The sequence below is a fragment of the Pongo pygmaeus genome, chromosome X (genome assembly GCF_028885625.2).
Source record: "Pongo pygmaeus isolate AG05252 chromosome X, NHGRI_mPonPyg2-v2.0_pri, whole genome shotgun sequence".
Taxonomy (NCBI): Eukaryota; Metazoa; Chordata; class Mammalia; order Primates; family Hominidae; genus Pongo; species Pongo pygmaeus.
Window position 1 is genome coordinate 132,851,119 of NC_072396.2, and position 6,736 is coordinate 132,857,854.

General features: G+C 43.8%; 1 pseudogene; it reads left to right on the forward strand.

Moving 5' to 3' along the window:
• The first annotated feature begins 244 nt into the window (after positions 1 to 244).
• LOC134739025 (uncharacterized) lies at positions 245 to 5,131 on the forward strand (annotated as a pseudogene).
• The last annotated feature ends 1,605 nt before the right edge of the window (positions 5,132 to 6,736 follow it).

A 6,736-nucleotide genomic window follows, 5' to 3' on the forward strand; every position in this document is an offset into this window, starting at 1 on the left:
TTCACTGCTTGTGAGTGGCAAGGAGTTTAGTGACTCTATACATAATACCTTTGACCATATGTGGAGAACCAAGGAACATAATGAAGCTGGTTGGTTGCTCCTAAGTTCAGTGAAAAAAGCAATGAAAGAAGATGATGAACTCAGGAACTCTGTCTCCCAGCTTCAGAAGCAGATACTGAGCCTCAAATCTGCTAAGATTGCCTAGAGTAAGAGTCTTATTTCCTGTAGAGAAAGAGCTGAAATTATGGAAAAACAGAAACAAGCTCTTACATGTGAATGGCTAACCTGCAATGAAAGGTGAGGGCAATGACTGGAAAAAATGGGACCTTGCAACTTGGAATGGGGACATGTGGGAAGACCTGATGAAGCTGGGGACACTGAGTTTGTAAACTCTGATAAACCTTTTTTGGCCAGAAGGAACAGCTCCCCTACCCACAGTAGTGGCGATATCCCCTCCCTGAACCATGCTGCCATCAGCCTTTCCACATTGGTCTGAGGAGATAAACCCTGCACTGCCTGAGGCAACAGTGATGGCCTCCCCTGAGGCAGTTGCCAGACAAGATAATGTTGATTCTCCTCAGGAGCCACCCGGAACACCTCTGTTTGCTTCTAGACCTATAACTAAAGTCCCAGTGAGCCCCTAGAGGTGAGGTTGAGAATGTGATCCATGAGGAAGTGCAATACACTAGAAAAGAACTGTTTGAGTTCTCTAATATATATAAACAGCAATCTGGAGAACAGGCATGGGGATGGATATTAAGGGTATGGGATAATGGTGGAGGGAACATAGAATTGGATAAGGGTGAATTTATTTATTTGGGCCCACTAAGTAGGGACTCTGCTTTTAATGTTGCAACTCAGGGAGTTAAAAAAGGTTCTGATAGTTTATTTGCTTGGTTAGCTGAAATATGGATTAAAAGATGGCCCACTGCAAGTGAGCTGGAAATGCCTGATCTCCCTTGGGTTAATGTAGAGGAAGGGATCCAAAGGCTGAGGGAGACTGGCATTGTGGAGTGGATTAGTCACTTTAGATCTACTCATCCCAGCTGGGAGGGTCCAGAAGATATACCCTTGACGAATGCCTTGCAAAGTGGATTTGTGAGAGCAGCACCTGCATCTTTGAAGAGCCATGTAAGTGCTCTTCTCTGTATGTCAGATATAATGGTGAGAACTGCAGTCACTCAACTACAAAATTTAAATACAATGGGAATAATTGGAGCCCGAGGTGGCAGGGGCCAAGTGGTGCCACTCAACCATCAAAGGCAAGGTGGGCATAGCTACCATAATGGACAGCAGAAGCAAAACAGCAATCAGAATAGTCAGACTCCTGTAGAGCTCTGGCACTGGCTAATCAATCATGGTGTTCCTAGAAATGAAATTGATAGGAAGCCTACTGCATTCCTATTTAATTTACACAAACAGAAAACTTCTAGGCCGAATGGACACATGACTAATATGAATTACAGAAACAGAGATTCATGGCCCTCCAATCCATTTCCAGACATGAGCCAGTTTACAGACACAGAACCTCCTGAATGAAGGGGAGCCCAGGTCCCCTTGAGGAAGGACCCCACTACATTACTGACAATTTATGCAGTGAATCTTTCTCCCATCCTTCCCCGAGGAGCCCTCCAGCCTTTTGTGAGGGTAACTGTGCATTGGGGGAAGGGAAATGATAATATGCAATCGATAATATGCAAGAAGGGAAATATAAATATATGCAAGTGTGGAAAGAAATTTTGGGGACTACCGAACAGTGGCTCTAAGCTGACATTGATTCCAGGGGACCCAAAACGTCATTGTGGTCCTCCAGTTAAATAAGGGCTTATGGAGGTCATATAATTAATGGAGTTTTAGCTCAGGTCCAACTTACAGTGGGTCCCTGGACTCATCCTGTGGTCATTTCTCCAGTGCCAGAATGCATAATTGGCATAGACATACTCAGTAGCTGGCAAAACCCCCACGTTGGCTCCCTGACTGGTAGGGTGAGGGTTATTATAGTGGGAAAGGCCAAATGGAAGCCATGAGAGCTGCCTCTATCTAGAAAACTAGTAAATCAAAAGGAATATCGCATCCCTGGAGGGATTGCAGAGATTAGTGCCACCATTAGGGACTTGAAAGATGCAGGGGTGGTGATTCACACCCCATCCCTGTTCAACTCTCCCATTTGGCCTGTGCAGAAGACAGATAGATCCTGGAGGATGACAGTGGATTATTGTAAGCTCAACCAAGTGGTGACTGCAATTGCAGCTACTATACCAGATGTGGTTTCATTGCTTAAGCAAATTAACACATCTGATACCTGCTGACTTGGCAAATGCCTTTTTCTCCATTCCTGTCCATAATGCCCATCAGAAGCAATTTACCTTCAGCTGGCAAGGCCAGCTGAATAGTCAGACAAGTCAGTCTACCTTTGCTGTCTAACCTCAGGGGTTTATCAATTCTCTGAATTTGTGTCATAATCTCATTTGGAGAGATCTTGATTGCTTTTTGCTTTCACGAGATATCACACTGCTCCATTACACTGATGACATTATGCTGATGGGATCCAGTGAGCAAGATGTAGCAAACACTCTGGACTTTTTGGTGAGACATTTCTGTGCCAGAGGATAAGAAATAAATTTAACTAAAATTCAGGACCTTCTACCTCGGTAAAGTTTCTAGGAGTCCAGTGGTGTGGGGCCTGTCGAGATATACCTTCTAAGGTGAAGGATAAGTTGCTGCATTTGGCCCCTCCTACAACCAAGAAAGAGGCACGTCTAGTGGGCCTATTTGGATTTTAGAGGCAACACATTCCTTGTTTGAGTGTCTTACTCTGGGCCATTTATTGAGTGTTCCGAAAGGCTGCCAGTTTTGGATGGTGTCTACAACAGGAGAAGGCTCTGCAACAGGTCCAGAGTGCTGTGCAAGCTACTCTCCTACTTGGGCCATATGACCTAGCAGATCCAATGGTGCTTGAGGTGTCAGTGGCAGATAGGGATGCCATTTGGAGCCCTTGGCAGGCCCCCATAGGTGAATCACAGCAGAGGCCTCTAGGATTTTGGAGCAAGGCCCAGCCATCTTCTGCAGATAACTACTCTTCTTTTGAGAGGCAACTCTTAGCCTGTTACTGGGCTTTGGTGGAAACTGAACGTGTGTCTATGGGTCAAGTCACCATGTGACCTGAACTGCCTGTCATGAACTGGGTGCTTTTTGACCCATCTAGCCATAATGTGGGGCATGTACAGCAGCATTCCATCATCAAACGGAAGTGGTATATATGTGATAGGCCTTGAGCAGGTCCTGAAAGCACAAGTAAGTTACATGAGGAAGTGGCTCAAATGCCCATGATCTGCACTCCTGCCACCCTGCCTTCTCTCCCCCAGCCTGCACCAATGGCCTCATGGGGAGTTCCCTATGATCAGTTGACAGAGGAAGAGAAGACTAGGGCCTGGTTCACAGATGGTTCTGCACGATATGCAGGCATCACCCAAAAGTGGACAGCTGCAGCACTACAGCCCCTTTCCAGGACATCCCTGAAGGACATTGGTGAAGGGAAATCTTCCCAGTGGGCAGAACTTCAAGCAATGCACCTAGTTGTGCACTTTGCATGGGAGGAGAAATGACCAGATGTGCGATTATACACTGATTCATGGGCTGTAGCCAATCGTTTGGCTGGATGGTCAGGGACTTGGAAAAAGCCTGATTAGAAAATTAGTGACAAATAAATATGGGGAAGAGGTATGTGGATGGACCTCTCTGAGTGGTCAAAAACTGTGAAGGTATTTGTATCCCATGTGAGTGCTCACCAACAGGTGACCTCAGCAGATGAGGATTTTAATAATCAAGTGGATAGGATGACCCGTTCTGGGGACACCACTCAGCCTCTTTCCCCAGCCACCCCTATCATCATCCAATGGGCCCATGAACAAAGTAGCCATGGTGGCAGGGATGGAGGTTATGCATGGGCTCAGCAACATGAACTTTCACTCACCAAGGCTGACCTGGCTATGGCCACTGTTGAATGCCCAATTTGCCAGTAGCAGAGACCAACACTGAGCCCTCGATGTGGCACCATTCTTTGGGGTGATCAGCCAGCTACCTGGTGGCAGGTTGATTATATTGGACCTCTTTCATCATGGAAAGGGCAGACATTTGTCCTCACTGGAATAGACACTTACTCCAGATATGGGTTTGCCTATCCTACACGCAATGCTTCCGCCAAGACTACCATCTGTGGACTCACAGAATGCCTTATTCACCATCAAGCTTTCCACGCAGCATTGCCTCTGATCAAGGCACTCACTTTATGGATAAAGAAGTGTGGCAGTGGGCTCACGCTCATGGAATTCACTGGTCTTACCATGTTCCCCATCACTCTGAAGCAGCTGGATTGATAGAACAGTGGAATGGCCTTTTGAAGTCACAATTACAACACCAACAAGGTGATAATAATTTGCAGGGCTATGGCAAAGTTCTCCAGAAGGCCGTGTATGCTCTAAATCAGCGTCCACTATATGGTACTGTTTCTCCCATAGCCATTATTCACGGGTCCAGGAATCAGGAGGTGGAAGTGGAAGTGGCACCACTTACCATCACACCTAGTGATCCACTAGAAAAATTTTTGCTTCCTGTTCCCACAACATTATGTTCTGCTGGCCTAGAGGTCTTATTTCCAGAGGGAGGAATGCTGCCACCAGGAGACACAACAACAATTCCATTAAACTGGAAATTAAGATTGCCACCTGCACACTTTGGGCTCCTCCTACCTTTAACTCAGCAGGCTAAGATGAGAGTTACAGTGTTGGCTGGGGTGATTGACCCAGACTATCAAGATGAAATCAGTCTACTACTCCACAACACAGGTAAGGAAGAGTATGCATGGAATACAGGAGACCCATTAGGGCGTCTCTTATTATTACCATGCTCTGTGATTAAGGTCAATGGGAAACTACAACAGCCCAATCCAGGCAGGACTACAAATGACCCAGACCCTTCAGGAATGAAGGTTTGGGTCACTCCACCAGAAAGAAAACCACGACCTGCTGAGGTGCTTGCTGAAGGCAAAGGGAATACAGAATGGAGAGGAGAAGAAGGTAATCTTCAATACCAGCTACAATTGAGTGACCAGCTGCAGAAACAAGGACTGTAATTGTCACGAGTATTTCCTCCTTTTGTTAAAAACATGTTTGTGCATGTATACACTTGTAGTAAGAAAATATCTTCATTTTATTTCCTTTTCCTTTATCATGTGACATAAGATTTATTGACTTCATATCACCATTTAAATATTGTTAACTTCATGTAGCAGTATTTGGGTTGGGGATTGGGATGTTTCTGGTTGTACGAAGGATAGTTGTATTATGTTAGGCATAATTATGACCTTATTATTGTCTTTATTTGAAGATTATGTATGATCTCAGGAGATGTTTATGGGTTCAAGTTGACAAGGGGTGGACTTGTGATGGTTAATACTGAATATCAACTTGATTGGATTGAAGGATGCAATATTGATCCTGAGTGTGTCTGTGAGGGTGTTGCCAAAGGAGATTAACATTTGAGTCAGTGGGCTGGAAAAGGCAGACCCACCCTTAATTGGGTGGGCACCATCTAATCAGTTGCCAGTGAATATAAAGCGGGCAGAAAAATGTGAAGCTGGAGACAGGTTTAGCCTCCCAGACTACATCTTTCTCCCATGCTGGATGCTTCCTGCCCTTAAACATTGGACTCCAAGTTCTTCAGTTTTGGGACTCGGACTAGCTCTCCTTGCTCCTCAGCTTGCAGTCAGCCTACTGTGTGACCTTGTGATGGTGTAAGTTAACACTTAATAAAATCCACTATATATATACACACATATACATGTATATATATAATAGGAATATATATGTATATATATAATTAATTCTGTCCCTCTAGAGAACCCTGACTAATACAGTATGTTATCAATTATAAGCAGAAGCTAACCTATGAGGATGCAAAGGCATCAGAATGATACAATGAACTTTGGGTACTTGGGGGGAAGGATGGGAGGAGGATGAGGAATAAAAGACTACACATTGGGCACAGTATACACTGCTTGGATGATGGTTGCACCAAAGTCTCAGAAATCACCATTAACGAACTTTTCCATGCAACCAAACAACACTTGAAACCCCAAAACAATTGAAATTAAAAAAAAAATAAATAAATAAAAGTGTTTTGTTATCTCAATGAAAAAAAAATATCCAAGCATATATAGTCCCAGTTGACAAACTGTGGGATAAACCCACCAGAGTATATTTGCCTAAGAGAATGAGTAGTTCCCTTAAGTATAACCCATCTTGTGACCATTACACAGGGCAAATTTGTCCTAGAATAACTATGTTATACAGGGCAAATTTGTACTAGAATGACAACTAAATGAGAATGACAACTAAAACAAGGCCTTTACCATAGGAGACGCCTATGAATCTTCATCCCCTTCACCACAAAATGGAAACAGCAATACCTTCCTTGCCTGAGTCACCAACTTTTTAGTTCAATTAAGATAATAGATGCTAAAATAATTTGAAAACTACCATGTGCTATCCAAATATGTTGGTCTTATTAGTCTAGTTGATCAGAAGCAATTGCTCAGAAACTTAGTTTACTTAAGATGGATTTATCATACACTCCTAGTGTTTCTTTCAACCATGGCAAATACTAATGCAATCAATTTGATTGAGATGAATTTTTTTGATATTATTTCAGGTGAAACAGATTTTCCTCACAAGTAGCT